General features: G+C 33.4%; 1 protein-coding gene across 2 annotated transcripts in view; it reads right to left on the minus strand.

The window, feature by feature from the left end:
• LOC124642980 (homeobox protein OTX1-like) overlaps window positions 1-4,161 on the minus strand; it is a 58,937-nt gene extending 54,776 nt beyond the window's left edge. The window contains exon 1 of one of the 2 annotated variants that reach the window (XM_047181807.1): window positions 3,860-4,161. The gene's annotated coding sequence lies outside the window, so the exon portion shown is untranslated. The remainder of the gene's footprint in view (window positions 1-3,859) is intronic. The other variant, XM_047181806.1, reaches the window with a different exon arrangement.
• Between the last annotated feature and the right edge of the window lie 13,074 nt (window positions 4,162-17,235).

The following is a 17,235-nucleotide window of genomic DNA, read 5'->3' on the forward strand; positions in this document are numbered from 1 at the left end:
ATACTAACGAAAAAATAATATAAGTTAGATAGGTACATTTTTTTCACAGGCATATCTTCAGACTACATTATTCTTTCAAAAACTAATGTAAAATACCTCAAATATAAAGAGTGTCTGTACCTAAAAAACTCATAAAAAATATTTGAACTTCACCCCAGTGACTTGGGGTAACTCGAAATGTTAATAAATCGAGTGGGCGTGACTTGAGGCCACGCCCACAGGGGTGCTCCGGCCCTGTGTTGCCATAATATACGCACTTAGTGGTAAGTGGTAGAATGGTACGGTAGTTGAGATTTTTTTATTGCATTTTGAGGAAAAAAAATTGTTAAGGGTGTTTTTGGGGATGGTACTGTGTCTTTATAAAATGGTACTGGTAATTTTGTTTTTTTTTGTGCCTTAGTTGATATTTTTGAAGACATTTATTACACTGGAAATTTAATTATAATTGAGATGTATTTCATGTAATTACATACAAAACTGAATAATGTTTTTAAGGCTATGTATTTCTTTAAACAATGTATTCAAGATTTTTTTTCATACCATGTAAATAGGTACCTAAAGTTTCTCATCATCTTACGAACCACGGTTAGGTACAAAGTATTAAAAAGTTTTCTTTTGTTTTTATAGAAACATTTTTGAGTGTAAGCTAATTGAACCTCAATGTCTAGACTTTGAATTTAAAATACTGTTACTCGCGTATTTAAAAGAAAAACTTGTGGCTACGTTTAGACAAAAAAAAAATACATTGGTACGCACGCTATGGTTTTTATAATTATATAGTTAATCTATTGAGTAAATGAATGATTTTCTGTCTAAAAACAGAACCGAACATTTTGACATTTTTTTTAGAAAGCCGTTGCTTTTCGGGCTCCTTTTAAACTGTCTTACTTATAGTAAAATCTCCGGTGTTTTTAAGGTAAAAAATAGAAACTACACCCAAATTGGTTTGCTGATTATTTCAGCAAACCTACGGAACTCCCAAAAAAAACCTACTATTATTACTCACTATTCTTTATAACACAAGAACAGATTAAATTCGTTTTCAACAATAGAGGTGCACCCTAAAGCGTCTATCGAGTATTTACACCCCTATAGTTGCCACACGCGAAAATGATTTAATATACCATAGAGGGCGGGAGGCGTACCGGATATTGGTCATATAAATATATTAAGGAAGAAGGTTGGTAATAATGAATTTAAGTTTAATGTGGGTGTTCGTATGACTGGTGGTGAGATACCGTTAAACTGTTTGAGAGATAAAATGTATTTCTAAGATTTACAAGTTAATTAGTTATTTTTAAGGTCAAAATGTACTGTAAAATATAGACAATTTAATTTGGGATCTTTCAGAGTTCATTGCGACAGAAAAATCTGGTTTTGAAATTGCTGTTTTTATGTGAGACACAGAAATTGTACCTAAGCAAATCCAGGACAATTTAAACAAATAAAGAATTAAAAGCTAGAAGAAGAAAAGTAGTTTGTGTAAAAAATAGACAGTTTTTGTTTATTAGTTCCTAAATAATTAGAGTAGGTACCTGTTTATCGTAGGACAATCTAGGTAGGACACCAGGTAGGTATATTATAAATCAGAAAGTTTCTAAAAAATATCTAAATTACGATTTTTTGGCAAAAGTAAATCAAATGAAAAATTATATATTTAAACTAGGATTATTAAATCAAACTTTATTGATTCACATCAAATCCTTCAAAAATTAAAATTAATTGAATTTAAATATTCACTAATAAGCAATATCATTGCATAATTAAGAAAAATCACAGTTCATCAGTATAAATAAATTCAAATCGCGGCCTCACGCTTAACATGCAAATAAATTATATTTTTATTTATAATCATAACCAATCTAAATATATTAAATGCAAGAATTTGTCTGTCACACGCTTATCTATGAAACTACTAAGCATCATCTCATCTTCCTAGCCTTTTCCCAACTATGTTAGGGTCGGCTTCCAGTCTAACCGGATGCAGCTGAGCACCAGTGTTTTACAAGGAGCGACTGCCTATCTGATCTCCTCAACCCAGTTACCCGGGCAACCCAATACGCCTAAGTAAGACTGGTTGTCAGACTTTCTGGCTTCTGACTACCCGTAACAACTGCTAAGTAAGTATGTTCAAATGATATCCTTTGAAACTTCTAGGCGGATTTTAAAAAGCCGTCTGTGTAATACATAGAAAGTTATGAGCTACATACCTGTACGTCATTTGAGTAGGTACTTAACTAAAAGTAAATAGGTAATCTTGATAGAACTTTTTATACAAATACATACCTATTAAACAAATAAACGACTAGGTACTATAGGTAATTGAATTATTGAATTTACCAACATTGATTTTTAGCCGCAATTTATTTTTTAAATGAGTTAATAAATAAAAGGTAATAAAAAAATTGTTTATCTTTAGTTAAGTGTGTATTTAAATAGAGTATAGTATCATTATCCTATGATTCTAAGGAGTTAAGCAGAAAGTACAGTCGGGATACTTAATCCACGGGTACGGATAAAACCGGGAGTCGAAAATAAAAAAAAAACATTAGTATCCATTAGTCCAGACTTGGACTAAATGTATTTTTTTTGGCAAGAAAACCTTTTGTGTCATCACTTAACTTGATTTTTCATTTATTTTATCTTTAACTACAGACTCGATAGGGTTTTTTTTTGACATAAAAATTGTATATATAAATAAATATCTATTAAAAATCGCTCTATTTATAAATGAAAACAGTATAAAAATCCTTGCAGTAGTTTTTAAGTTTTTAACGAATTAACAAAAGCGGCGAAAGATTTTATTTTTTAATGAGAATTAACAGTAAAACATAACATAAGTTATAGTACGTACAGCCTTATATTAAACGCGTACATTTTTCATGTTAAATAATAATAATAAAAAAACCATTTGATTCACCGCTAGATCGCTTTTGTTGTTTTTTTTTTCGTTTATTTCTATCGTAAGTGGTCACGCGATCGTTCACATTAATAATATCGAGGTAGCATTGACAGTTTCCTTGAGTTTTTTTTTTCTTTTTTTTTAAGGAGTTAGTATCAAAAGAGTTTGGTTATTAATTGAACGCGAGAATTTTTGGGTGGAAATATGTAGTTATTTTTGGATTTTATTGTTATTTTGGGTTAATATGCACGATGGCTAAATCGCCTTGTTATTAATTGAAATACAATATTACTTAATTAAAAAAAAAACACATTTTCTTTTTTTACTAAGTTTTCTCAAAAATGCATAGTTTAACGAATAAACCAATAACGAAAAGATAACTAAATACTATCTTCCAAAAAAGATTAGTTAATTGTTAATTGCCCTACACTTTTTTTAATAAGTACACAGATTATGCAATTAAATAACTTTCGTAATTCCTAATTCTACAAATATTAATCGTTTAATACGCTTCGATATCAACATGTTATCGTGAACTGACATTGTAGATAGGCCTAAACTAGCACGCGACGTTAAACACTTTTTACTATTTTTTACAATTTTTTTATAAATATCCAATCATTTTCACTCACTAACAACTTTCTAATGTTTGCGTAAATAAGAAAAGAATTGTAATAATTGACTAATTTGGCCGTGTTGGTATTTTTCGCTGTTTATTGCGTTTATGTTCTAAGTTTTACGCTCACTATATATTTTGAAAGAGGGTATTTAAATATAAAAGCGTAACTTAGTCATTAATGCGGGTGTTACCTACAATTGTAGGAGGTTGCTGACACGTCAGAAAAAAACTCATATTTAGCAACCTAAAAAAACCTTTTACGTTGTTTTTTTATGCAAAATCTTTTAACACGGCATTAGTATTTAAAACAATTAACAAAAAAGTAATTAAAAACTTACCTATTAACGTCAAAATCCAAACTTTCAACTGTTAAACGCACAGACTCAGAAACTTGATAATGCACTCGACAAAAGACAAATATAATACAAAAAAAAAAATCTAAAAAAATCCGTCTCACAACACGAACAGAGCACGACTGGGAGTTAGAACAACTATCTTATCAAAAAAACACGTTAATTACGATTGTAAGTCCGTATTTCGTTGTTGACTTAGGCCTTCCGATATCACTACACGTCTCGTGGCGATGTCGACGCGCGCGCTGGCGTGGTCGATCCGAGACTGCCGCAAACCGTCGCCCCTCGCGTCCCACGCCCCACCCCTTCGAAATTTTCAGGTAAAAAAAAATGGGAAAAATAGATAAAAATTCTGTTTGTAACCTATTTGGTGACAGTTTTTACCTGCGTGTAGGTTGTGTAGGCACGCTGGTGGTCTATGGTGGTATTGTTTCGAAATTTTATGGTTCTTTTGTTTTGTGGGCGTTTCTTAGTTTTTTGGCGCCAGGCACGTGCTGTTATTGTTTTTTTTATTTTTATTTAGGGGTGGTTATTTGGTTAGGTTAATTAGCTACCTACATATATCTGTGTTTTAGATAGATTAATTTAATAATAATTCAGTAATTAATGATTGTCTTATCATTTTAACTATTTTTTATTTTTTACATCATGATTTTTTGTCATTGAACATCTTAGGCAGTCGTCACGGGTAGTAAGCCAGTAAGTCTGATAACCAGTCATATCTAGGTGTAATGGGTTTCCCGGGTAACTGGGTTACGGAGACCAGATACTTAGGCAGTCGCTCCTTGTAAAACACTGGTACTCAGCTGCATTCAGTGAGACTGGAAGCCGACCCCAACATAGTTGGGAAAAGGCTAGCCAGATGATGACATGATGATTTTTGTAACAACTTTTAATACATTTATACATTAGGTACCAATTTGTCTTCTTGTAAATAATTTATGTAAAAATAATTGAGACATAGATATTAATTGGCAGACATACCTTTCGAAAACCGATAGGTACTTGTTGATAATAATTTATATCATCAATAATGTTTTGTAAGTGAGTAATTTTATATTCGGTACTGTCACAGAAAGACTTGAATAATTACATTTTAATGTTAACTATGGTGTTTGCGTTCGTGGGAATTTGCATATTTACGTAAACATTGTATTTTTATATAAATATAAAAATAAGTATAAAAATATTGTTGAGTACCGGAATATTTTTGAAAAAAACGATCTCACAAAAACTATGAAAGATTTATTTCAAATCGCAACATAGATATGATTTGGTACTTAATTACCAAGAAAGAACTTAGTTGCCTAGTTATAAATAAGTATACAAAATACAGAGGTCAAGTTAATATCTCATCTGGCTAGCCTTTTCCCAACTATGTTGGGGTCGGCTTCCAATCTAATTGGGTCTAGGAGGTAAGTAAAAAGTTGGTCACGGTAATTTCTTGGACAACGGGATAATCATTGACAATATCATTACTATGAATAATACCATGACACCCAACTTCTATTGTTTTCTATTATTTTCCATAAAAGTGTCATAATTGTCAAAAATAGTAGCTTTTTAAATCCAGCTTTAGATAATCCCTCCTTTTATTAACAGGTTAAAAGCATAAAAATGGCGCGCAAATAGCAATTCTTTTTTTTCAATTCTTCTAAAAAGGTTGGATTATGAAATACTTAGTTGAAATTGTCTATGGACTAAGTGTAAGTTTAAAAAGATTAATGTTATCTTTTGCGTTTTTGAAAAATTGATTTGTTACTTGGTTAAGATTGTGTTTTGGATATTATTGTTATTAGTTACAATATTTAACTCAACTAAAGCTATAGAATAAGGCTAAAGGCTCCGAAACTAATCGATATTATCTCTGTAAGAAAGCTACATAGGCTAGGTATAGGTTATGGGAATTGGCTAAATATCTAGGTATTTCATCTACATACAGGAAGTAGTTTCCACGGGACGCGGGCGAGACCGTGAGAAATAGCAAGTGTGAGTAGACCATATTCTGTAAATAGTGTAAATACAAAATATGTAACAAGGCATTTATTTAACTAAACGTGTTAGATAGTATGTTCTTTAAAAAAAAAATTGTCTTCGAGGTAGAATGCATGCGTTGAAATCATCCAAACCTACTACGTCAATGGCTACGGGCTACAAACACCTACGAAATATATAATTATTACTTCATCTACACCTGGAAAATTACTCCCATCACCTGGGTAAAAATTGGCCTATGACCATTCTAGAGTACCATATCTATCATTGCGCTCCTCATAAGTTCAGTAGTTTAGTTCAGAATATACATTTTATTTAACTAAGCCGTCAAATGACCCCTCCCGCTGTGGGTGCTGCGTGCGTGAGGGAGTGTCAGACTCTTACTGACTAATACCCATCATGTTCCTTCTGGATTCCTTTGAGTACCAGGGCCAGGGTAAGAAAGAAGATGATTTGTAAGTAAAAATAATATTTTAAGAAGCAAATAGGTTTCAAATGCTTTCTAAAATAAAAAAAGAACATTTATTTAGAAAAAAAGGTTCTAAAATCCGGCCCCACAGCAAGCTTACCTAATTGATATTGGTATCATAAATAAATTCAATATGGCTACTGTACGTCTGGCAGTAACTATATCGTTAAAGGATTAGAACTTATAAAATAGGCTGTAAAAATAAGTACGCGGCTTCGTAGCTATTAGCTTGAACCGGGAATCGAACTTTGGACTTTTAGAGTTCCGTGTATTTGATGATGGTAAACGGTCGTAGTGGCCTAGTGGGTAAAGAACCAACCTCTCAAGTATGAGCGTGGGTTCGATACCAGGTCAGGCAATTACCAATGTAACTTTTCTAAGTTTGTATGTACTTTCTAAGTATATCTTGGACACCAATGACTGTGTTTCGGATGGCACGTTAAACTGTAGGTCCCGGCTGTCATTGCGGGTTGTTCGAAAGAGATACCGCGGCCCTGGTACATAAAAGGTCTATGACGGAACACGACGATTTTAGTCAGTAAGAGTCTGACACTCCCTCACCGCTGCTAACCCACAGCGGGAGGGGTCATTTGATGATTTTACGTCGCTAAAATAAAAAAAGGTCCCGGCTGTCATTCAACTTCTTTGGTAGACGTTGCGGGGTTGTCAGAAGCCAGTAAGTCTGACACCAGTCTTACCAAGGGATATTGGATTGCCCTAGTAACTGGGTTGATGAAGTCAAAATGGCATTCGCTCCTTGTAAAACCCTGATAATCGGTTGCATCCAGTTAGTCGTTTGTCCTCCGTGAGTTAGTCTGATAATTTTCATCCAGTTAGTTAGTTGCATCCAGTTAGTCAGTTATGATGATTTTTTGTATTTTCTAACTAGAAAATATTTTATAACTGTAAGTTCAATAGGTCTTAGCTATAAAATTAATAATAAAAAAACAACTGTATTAGCAAAAGTTACTTAGAGAACATTTCTCCATAAAATATTCAGTATTTTACTTATTTCTTATAAATATTCATTCACAATTTGTAATATAATCATAAAATTAATGAATTTACTGCGCAGACAGTTTTCACTACAAATACTAAAGTTACTCTTTGAAACCTAGCTGCAGACTGCAACTGACGACCGCACATTCCGCAACTGTATTGAATCGGCTGCAGCTGCACTACTGGTTTGTATGTATTTTATTTAAAATATTTACATGAAATCGTTTTTAATCGAAGAGGCAGCAGCACGTGCAGTAGCCCTCAGATATCGATAGTTTTCATGCAGTCGCGGTATGTGCGGTCGACAATTGCAGTCGTCAGCAAGCATTCGAAACGTACCTTTACACATTTCGAAGCGGCCACCGACCGAATTCGAATTTCGAACACCGTGCGTGCCTACTCAAATGTCATAAGATTCACACCTGTCTTAAATGCACGAAGATACACTAGCCTTGTCATGCGATAATAAACCTTAAAAATCAAGCAATAAAGTTGATATTCCTTTAATGAATTGAGTAGATAGGATATTCTGATTTCAAAGAGTTGAGTGGTAAATGTCAATGGTTTTGTCCGACTAATGAAGTAAGAATTATATGGATAGGATTGTTATTGCTAATTTTGTCACCGATTTAAAAAAAATATATATATAAATAATCTACGTGAATAGGTATTTCTCGTTTTGGCTGAACCGATTTTGATGCGGTTTTCAGCAAAGTATTTGGCAGAAGAAGGTTAGGAGAAGGTTTAAGGTATAATATATTTATTGAAGTCATTCTTTAGAAAAGTTTTTTTTTTTTTGCTTTTTTACCGAAACATTAGGTATTGATGTTTTACAACAAAAGTGAGTTAATAGCATGTTTTTTTCGGTTTGCAGATGTACATACATTAGATACTATTGTTTATTTTTATTCTGAGCAATATTTGAGATATAAGATAAATCTAAGATATTTTTATCTCCAAACATTTCTGAATGCTGATAACTTATAAGAATTTGATAATGTCAAGGAAAGTGTATCAAAAAACACATGTTTTCAGATTTTTCACGATCATTATATCCAACTTTTGTTATCTCTAAAAGAACATTGTATTGAAGAATTCGTAATCTTACAAATTATTTTGTCGATTGGACGTTTATCATAGTTCTTTTACATTTATCTACACTTATTTATTTGATTCGGTGTAGTATGACATTATATCGCATTTTGTAACAAGTCGTTCCATATGCCTTATCATTTTAAGTACAAAAATTAACAACTTGAATTGATTTCAAATTACAATATCAAGAAAATCAGGAAAACAATAATAAAATCTATTCTTAGAATCTTATATTTTAATCCGATCTGTTCTAATATAATAAAGAGAAAACATTTTTTTTTCTTTGTACCCTAAAGACTCCAAAACTACATAATCGATTTGAAAATCTGCGCTCTGACACAAAACAGGTTTACCGACTTCTCAAAAAAAGAGGTTCTCAACTCCCAACTTCAAAAAAAAAAAACAAGTCATATCCATATTAACCTCACCCACCCAAAGTGTTCCACGTTTAAATATGATATTTTTTTCTAGTTTTCAGTGCGTCGAGCACAAGCGCGCCGCCATACAGCCACAGCACCATGCAGGTTGTATTTATTATATGTGTTGCCGCGTAATTTATTTATTTTTATTTATTCTCCGTGGCGTTAGACGGTAGTGGACTGAGGTTTATGGTAGCGGGGACTGGGAGCTACTAAGTGTGTAAAATGTAGAACTGTTGACAAAAATATTAAAAATATTTCGTGAGATAATTTTCTGATGAACTTATAGTATAGTAAGGAATATAGGTCGTATGTAGTTGAAAGAATCTAGTAGTCATGAGATCTCAAGTAAAGCGAGACTCATACCTATTTGTGGGGTTTTTCCACTCAGAAGTTCTCATAAACACCTTGAAGGGGAAGGTAATTGAAGGCGACATACTTAATTGAACTGGCCTTTCTTTCTCACGTGATAATAATTTTGCACATTGGACCAATATTTTTAAAAGAAACGTACACAATATTAAAGAAAGGTAATTTTCATTACATTACAGCCTGGCCCAGAATGATTTTGTTTAGCGAGTACTTACCTAGATACTTAGATACACTAATATATTATTTTTAGCTTAATAATCAAGGTCAATAAATTAGTCCAATTCGCTATCCTGAACTCATAAACAAACGTCCACTTACCGCATCCACTTTATATCTCAGTTCCTTGTTATCCAAGTACGCAGGAGGTCTGATGCCCTGTTAAACGGTTCATTTGAGTGTTATACTGCATATTTGTAGCCTCGCCATCTATTAGAGACCTTTAGCAATACTTGCTGGTCAAATAATAACGATATATGTGGTGTAAAGTACCTTTTTTTGCTAAATGGGTCTGAATTGGTGTTTGATTGTTGCTTAATTATGAGTAACATTGAGAAAATATATTTATTCACAAAAACATGACCCATTATAGACATCACAACATAGGTAAAACTACTAAGTAGGTAGGTAAGTGATTGGGTATGAAACAGTTGCAACTTAATTAAGGTGTAAGGAATAATTAATTAAAACAGTTGCTTACAGCAAAACGTGTTTGTTTCATTTCAAAAACTTTCCAAAATATAAAGTCTACTATTATCTATTCCCCATTTCACTATTATATCCACAATTTTACGGTAATCAGTATGTGCTAGGTACATCTATTATCGTCAAAATATCTTTGCCATTCTGAAGTTCGTTCGTGTCTTTACTATAGTCTTATAAATAAACTTAAACTTCTAACCATGAAGTCTAACTCAAAACAGATGGTATGACAAACACACTGACCACTGATGTACCTGTTGACCCATTACGAGAGGGTCATGGATGTATTTTTCATTAAATTTTGACATAATTATAAATATCATTATGGTTGCCACGTAAGGCGAGGTTATATAGAAAGAGTCAACGGACAGTTCATGGTTCTTTTTGTCAGTTTTTTAAATTACTGTTTACTGTGAACTTTCACGTTCAATTTTCAAAGTAAGTACTTAGTTGTTTGAGAAAAACTGACGTTTATATGGCTGTTGAAAACGGGCCTAAAATGCTTACTTTTATCAAGAAAATATTTTTTACTAATTTTGTGATAATCAAAAAAAGACCAAGTGTCTATGTTGTCCCAAAACTGCAGAATATTTTTGTAGGAAATCCTTAGCCGTATGATTACAGCTTCAAACATCCGAACACTTGTTTTCTAAGTCCTTCCTTACTTTGCTTACCTAGAGCACCTTATTAATGAAAAAAAAATCTTTTGTCACAGGATTCTCGCTCACAGTGTCACCTCGCCTTACCCTTACACAGACGAACACTACAAAAAGCCGACACGATCACATTGGTGACCTTAAACTCACTAAAAACAACCTTCATATACATTGCGGGTTTTAAAAGGCTTTCCAAATAAAATTTCATACATAACAAGCAATGTATAAGCGACCCATTCGAATTATAAAGTTCAATAATGGTGTGTCCACACGATATCAACTTCACACAGATTTTTATATTTTTTTTAACAATTCGGTGCGTAAAAAAGTCTGTATGATAAATATATCTGGGTTAAAAAATAAGGTAGTTTGTACGTACGTAAATGACGTATTTATAAATTAATAAATTGGCTAATGATACAGCAATTTCACTATTTTTAGGTTATAACTGTACCCGAAAAGATTCACTACAATTGTGTGTGTAAAACTTTCGAAAATTGCCATGCTTCGACTAATTCAAGAAGGCTAATGATAAATATGCACACATCTTGTCATCATATTTTTACTCAGACTTTTTTCGTACAGATATTTGTACAAACTCAGTCTGTATCGTGTGGACCCTCCATAATGGAATCTCGCCGCCCGGAAACATATAAAAAGCGCGGCAAAACTTTTTCAAACTCCGAACGTTGAATGGAACGTCATTTTTTACGTCGGTTAAAGATGTCGCAATGAAAAATGATATAATTTATATCGTTTGGTAGCGGCTACCCGTTTTGTTAAAGCTAAAAAAAATATGTATATATTACAATATTTTTTACTCTTTTTCTTCTTTTTACTACTAATTTAAAATGTTTCCTTATCAACGCGCGGCGCGTTGCGACAAAAGGTTTAGAGATGGGACAGCTCATTAAATCGAAACTATCGATATCGATTTGTTTGTAACTAAACTTTCGGTTTCGCGGAAGTCACGCAAAATGCTGATTTGGTCTATAAATATATCTATCTATGACAGGATTGTAAATTAGGTATCAATCAGTAGTTTTTATTACGCTTGCTAAATACTAGGAAAGTAATCGGATTGTAATTTATCCGTGGTATAAATTACCTCTGTTAATAATACTACTCTGTAACAGCACAGTATTAAGTTTTTACAGTGTTTAATAACTCGTCTAAGTTACAGAAAACATGTTCGTAATCAATCTTTTTGTTGCGTTAAATCTAGATTTTAACTTTAATTCACTTACAGCAAAAACTTTTTAGCATAATTATTTTTTTGTTACTTTCCAACACTTTCTTTAATGTTGGATACAAATATCGATATATTAACCCATCCCTATGTTACACACACAGTCAAACTAACAACACAAATCAAAGCGCGCGCGTCGTACCAGCGAGAATGAAATATTCAAATTTGGAAGCTGATTCCGTTTATGGCTACTTAATTTGGGTGATTCGATTTGAATATTTAAAAAAGGAACGAAGGAAAAAAATGTACGGCCATAGACATTCCTTGAGCGAGTGGCCACGGAGGTTTTAATGTAGCAGATTTTAGGTTATTTATTGTCTGTGAGCGGTGCGTAAGATCTGGGTTAAGTTAAGGTCTGGAATTGGATGGGTGGCTTGTATGAAATGTAGGGTTCCTTCTGCGAAGTCGGGTAACTTACCTACTTTAAACTTTTGAAGGAATATAAGTTTATTTTGACATTGTTATTGCTTATCGTTGCGGTTAATTCATTAGTCATGCTACCTGACCGTCCGTCTCGTTATTTAGTGTGAAATTGTAGTTTAGAAATATAATAGCCATTCATACATCATTCAAACTTCCAGTTTGTGTGATGGTTTGATGTTTCGGGATTTTGATTAACGTGTTTCTTTCAAAAGTTTTTTACTTTCGTACCCGATATGCACAAAAGAGTATAAATTCCGGTAGCTATGGCCAAAACTCAATCAATGAGGGTGTATGTATTGAAATCATTAATGAGTTGCGGTTTTTAGTTTTACCGTTGTGAAAATAAAATGCTTTTACACAAGTACTATAATATGGAATAGATACTTCATTACATCATGCCCTTTGCAATTTATAACAATAAAAAAACAAATGAACATCTCAATCGAATTCAAATAAAGAACTCTTCAAAAGTTCAAACGAAAAAAAACGAAGATGGCAGCTGTCTCCAGTGCTACCAACATTGACACATCTAAGCTGTTAACGGGCCGTTACGATTGGCTATTTCACTCAGTCTTGTGGTGTCCGTCGTAGGCTTAGGTTGTCAGCTTCGTGAGGGATAGTCATCATTCTAGCGATCTAGTCTGTCTGGATCTTTGAGGTGAAGAAACGGTGTGGATCGATTTTTTAGATCATGATACGTTTGACACTCGCTTTTGAACTTTTTATGATTCAATTTGGTGACGTGAAAGCAGTATTTTAACTACGAAAAGACTTTTCTGATATCTTTGTTATATTTGCATAAAAGTACTAGGTATGCTGTTATTTATTTTTAAGTTTCTATTCTATTTTTAAATTAAAAAATACCTTATATGGATAAGAAATTGTATGGAATTCCCGTATAAGGAAGATTTCTTACAGATAAATTAGGATATTATGTAGTACTGATTTTGTTAGAAACAGGTCACTTCTAATAAAACTAATATTTAAAATAAAAAAATATCTTCCAAAAGACTCTGCATTGCGATTTTTAATAAACTTAAATTCTAAACTTTTGACATCCCATTTCTTGTTTTTCTGTCGCCGTCAGAATCGCATCAGCTGCCTCTTCGCGTGCAAGTGTAACGGTACATGTCAGACCAAGTGGCAAGTCCATCAGACTAATTAACCCCTTTTTATTTCTAACACGTAATTACATAGTGCTGTTTTAAGTTAGTTATTTAATTCTCGCTTGAATTATGTAGTTTTGGTGTAGAGTTCGTGGTTGTGTAACGTAAACTGATCATAAGGTAAAGGTGTAACCGGTCTATGGATGGGTGACTGTCTTGTTAGGTATCACGAGTTACTCCGTGTTTTCTAAGCCACGGTTATTTGGTAGATCAATGTCCTTAGACCTGACAGCCGGAATCTATTTGGCATTCTGGTAACCAGGCTTACCAAGAGCTTTGGGTTGCCCAGGAAGTGGGAAGAGAAGGTCACATATGCAGTTGTATAGACAGTCGCTCCTTGTAAAAAACTGGTACTCAGCTGCATCCGGTTAGACTGGAAGCCAACCTTACAATTCGGAACTTATCATACTATCATCAGTACAATTCAAATTCTAAAACTAAAAGAGATTATTCATCAAAGGCCACGAAGTACAGAACCCTAAATGGATACTCACATTTTCTAGTTACTATAATACTATACCTCATCTAGGTATCCCAGGTATCCTATATCAGTCACCTAACCCTAGCCTAACACACACAGTCTTATGTATATTATCGACAATATTTCATCGATAAACCACCAGATGACGCGATGTATTCCGCCATAAGTCGACGGGATCAGCCCGGAATAGTGTTGTGCTTCGTAGTAAAATATCGACACTTTCTTATCGACAAATCGATGGAGCTATTGATATTGCTTGGTAGTGGTTACGGTAGTTTGGGATTTTGTTTATGTTATAATAAATAGTAGGTGGGTAGGTATATTTTTGTATTCAAATACATAAACAATGAAAAAATAATGTGTGTCAAAAGTACCTACCTGGTTAATAAATGAGCAATACATGCTACCTGTATAATTAAGTTTCAAAAATAAAATGTTATTTCGGATCCCTCATTCGTTTTATACACCGAAACTAATTGCTAAGTCAATGAATTCGTTATGATAAACGATGTGCCATCAACAAAATTACCAATGCAAAATATCTACTTCATAGGACAATAAACAATGAACTTAACTATGTACCTTCTGTAAAACATAAAGCCAATAAATTTGTCCAGTAGGCAGTAAGTGATGTTGAAAACATGATAAACATTCAAAGCAATCACATCCTTTCAAACGACCGCTCGCGTCGGCGGACGCGGAGCGAATGAGCAAAAAAGCGCGCGCGACGTTCATCTGACATCCAACGTTGGGTGGGGCCTACCGCACCCCGCCTCCCTAAACGAGCACCACCATTGGCTCATTTAAAAATCGATTCCATTTTATAAATATGTAACCACTTTCATTTCCCGCGCATTTAAACTGTCATAGAACACGTTTACTGTTGAACAATACTCGACCTTATTTTGTTCACTTTAGAATTGAATTTGGAAAATTAGATTTATAGTGATGTGACATTACTTATCGATAAACACTCAATTGTTTTACCGACATGTCTTTGTGGTCTCTTTTGTTTTATTTAAAGGAGAACAGGCCCAAGATGTTTTTTTGTTGGCATTATTTTTATTATAGGTCCGTGTAGGTAGGAATAAACAACCCGTAGGTGGGTGAAATTGTATCTGTAATAAATAATGGTGTATTTATGATTTATAGGGTAACAGAGGGATCGGGATGAAGATTATATTTGTTGTGTTGGTACTTTCGAAGAATCCAAGATGGCGGGTTAATGAGTATCTTAAGACTGTTATTGGAGGTTGGTGGTTATTTTCACCTGTTTGAGGTATTAGCTGAGCACGTGACTGAGGACATCTGTCGTTCTTCAAGGTTAAGCAGGGTTTAGTGCGGTCAGTCTGTCAATGGGTGACTCTTTTAACTTGCGGATGTAGGTACCTATATGTCTGTTGCTACTCAAAATCGATAGGTCACGACCCTCGTAGATATGAAAATCTGTGATCGTCGTTACGACGTAGATATTTACTGAAAATCTGAAATTCGTCCCAAATGTTGGAGTACCGATAGGTAGGTACTCAAGATGAAATCTATGCTTAAAGATGCTTCAACTATAGGTTCTTACGGAGCTTTAGTTGTCTGTTTTATCAGGTAAGTGTAGTAAATAATGATACGGATAATGTAGGTAGGTATCTACCTATAGAGCGTAGGTTACATTAGAAGCTGGTTCGATCTTTTTTCCTTATTTACAGAAGAAAACATATTTTAAGACAATTATCAATTTTAGTTTGTCTCTTTTATTTAGAATCCCACTTAAAAAATACTAAGTAGGTAGTTGTGACCTAATGATTTTTTCATCCCCAACGCCAAACGAAAAAGTATACTTAGGTAGGAATAGCAAACTAGAATTTTATTACAATTTAAGTTTTTTATAGGTATAATTTTCGTTTATAATGCTAAAAAATAAATGATCTTTAATTTCAATTGCATAATTTCACCTGCAACTCTGCTCACCCCCTTTTAAAACTAGGTTAAAATAAATTATAAATATAAAAATAAATGATCTTTGATTTCAATTGCATAGTTTCACCTGCAACTCTGCTCACCCTATTTCAAAACAGCGTGAAGTTAGCAAACGAAGAGACAACACTAGAACAAGTCAGCCATTACTGAAATGATAGCCGCGAGCGTTTGTCAAATTAAACTGAACTCAAATTGTTTTGTACGTAAGTAATTATATGATTGTTTTGTGCTTTCTGTTTGTAGTAATATTGCTTTCTTATTGTTATTTAGATTTTTTGTTTTGTTATTAGTGGTAAATGTTTATGAGGTTTTTTCCTTATTTTCACAACGGTATTAAAAGAATGAAGAATTTTGAAAAAAAAAAAATTGCATATAACTGGCTAATATTAAGCTACATCTTTATCTCACTTAAATAAAGCTGGAATTGTTTGTTTAAGCGCTAATCCCTAGAAACAGTCGAATTAGAAAAAAAATACAGTCTGCAATCTTATTTAGGTAACCTGTAAATTGTTATTGTTGTACTCTTGCAGATTGCAGGATCAGACAAAAAAAAAACAAAAATAAAAAACAAAATAGACACCTAAATGCAATACCATTCCGATAGTTGGTAGGGACTTATTTAGCATAAATTTTATCATAATTATCCCATTTTTTTCTTCCAAAAAACCTAATTTAAAACCCATAGAGTTGATTTAATGATGACAGGTGGCACACTAGTGTACCACTCAATAAGACAAGAGCGAGTGCGCGGCTCTGCCCGCGAAATGGCCGCACAAATACTTGTTATGAATATTACATTTCACCCCTCAATTGTGATAGGGATGGGGAGTAAGCGTTAGTATATCGATAATAGAGTCGATGTTTCAAAATAATTAGTATCATTCATTGATTTATTCATTCTAACACGATGTAAGAACAGCAGAAATATAAGGTTTATTTATCGGTTTTGGGTTTTATTGTCTTCCTAGGACGGCAAAAAAGAATAGACAAGGCAAAAGGCTTCTTGAACCTGCATGTAAATAAAATAAGCTTATAGAAATTATAATACAACTAAGTACCAAGTTTATAGAGGGTTTATATTTATCTTGTCCGTCGGCTACTAACGCAATTGTTTTACCTACTGAATATTCGAAATATCCTGATATGCAATTTTTCCGCACATTTTCCCTGTTTTTTATTTGACGCATAATAATATCTACTGAAAACAATTACAATTTAAAATATTTTATGTTATTTTTATCTATCGACAACTCCCCCAAAACTAGACACAACACTAAAACAATTACCCGACGGGTTGCCAGCATTATCACAAAACTCCCCGCGACCACACGTATGCGCTTTAGTTCAAGTACTGCGCAATTTCACGC

Source organism: Helicoverpa zea, chromosome 26 (assembly GCF_022581195.2).
Source record: "Helicoverpa zea isolate HzStark_Cry1AcR chromosome 26, ilHelZeax1.1, whole genome shotgun sequence".
In the NCBI taxonomy this organism is placed as follows: Eukaryota; Metazoa; Arthropoda; class Insecta; order Lepidoptera; family Noctuidae; genus Helicoverpa; species Helicoverpa zea.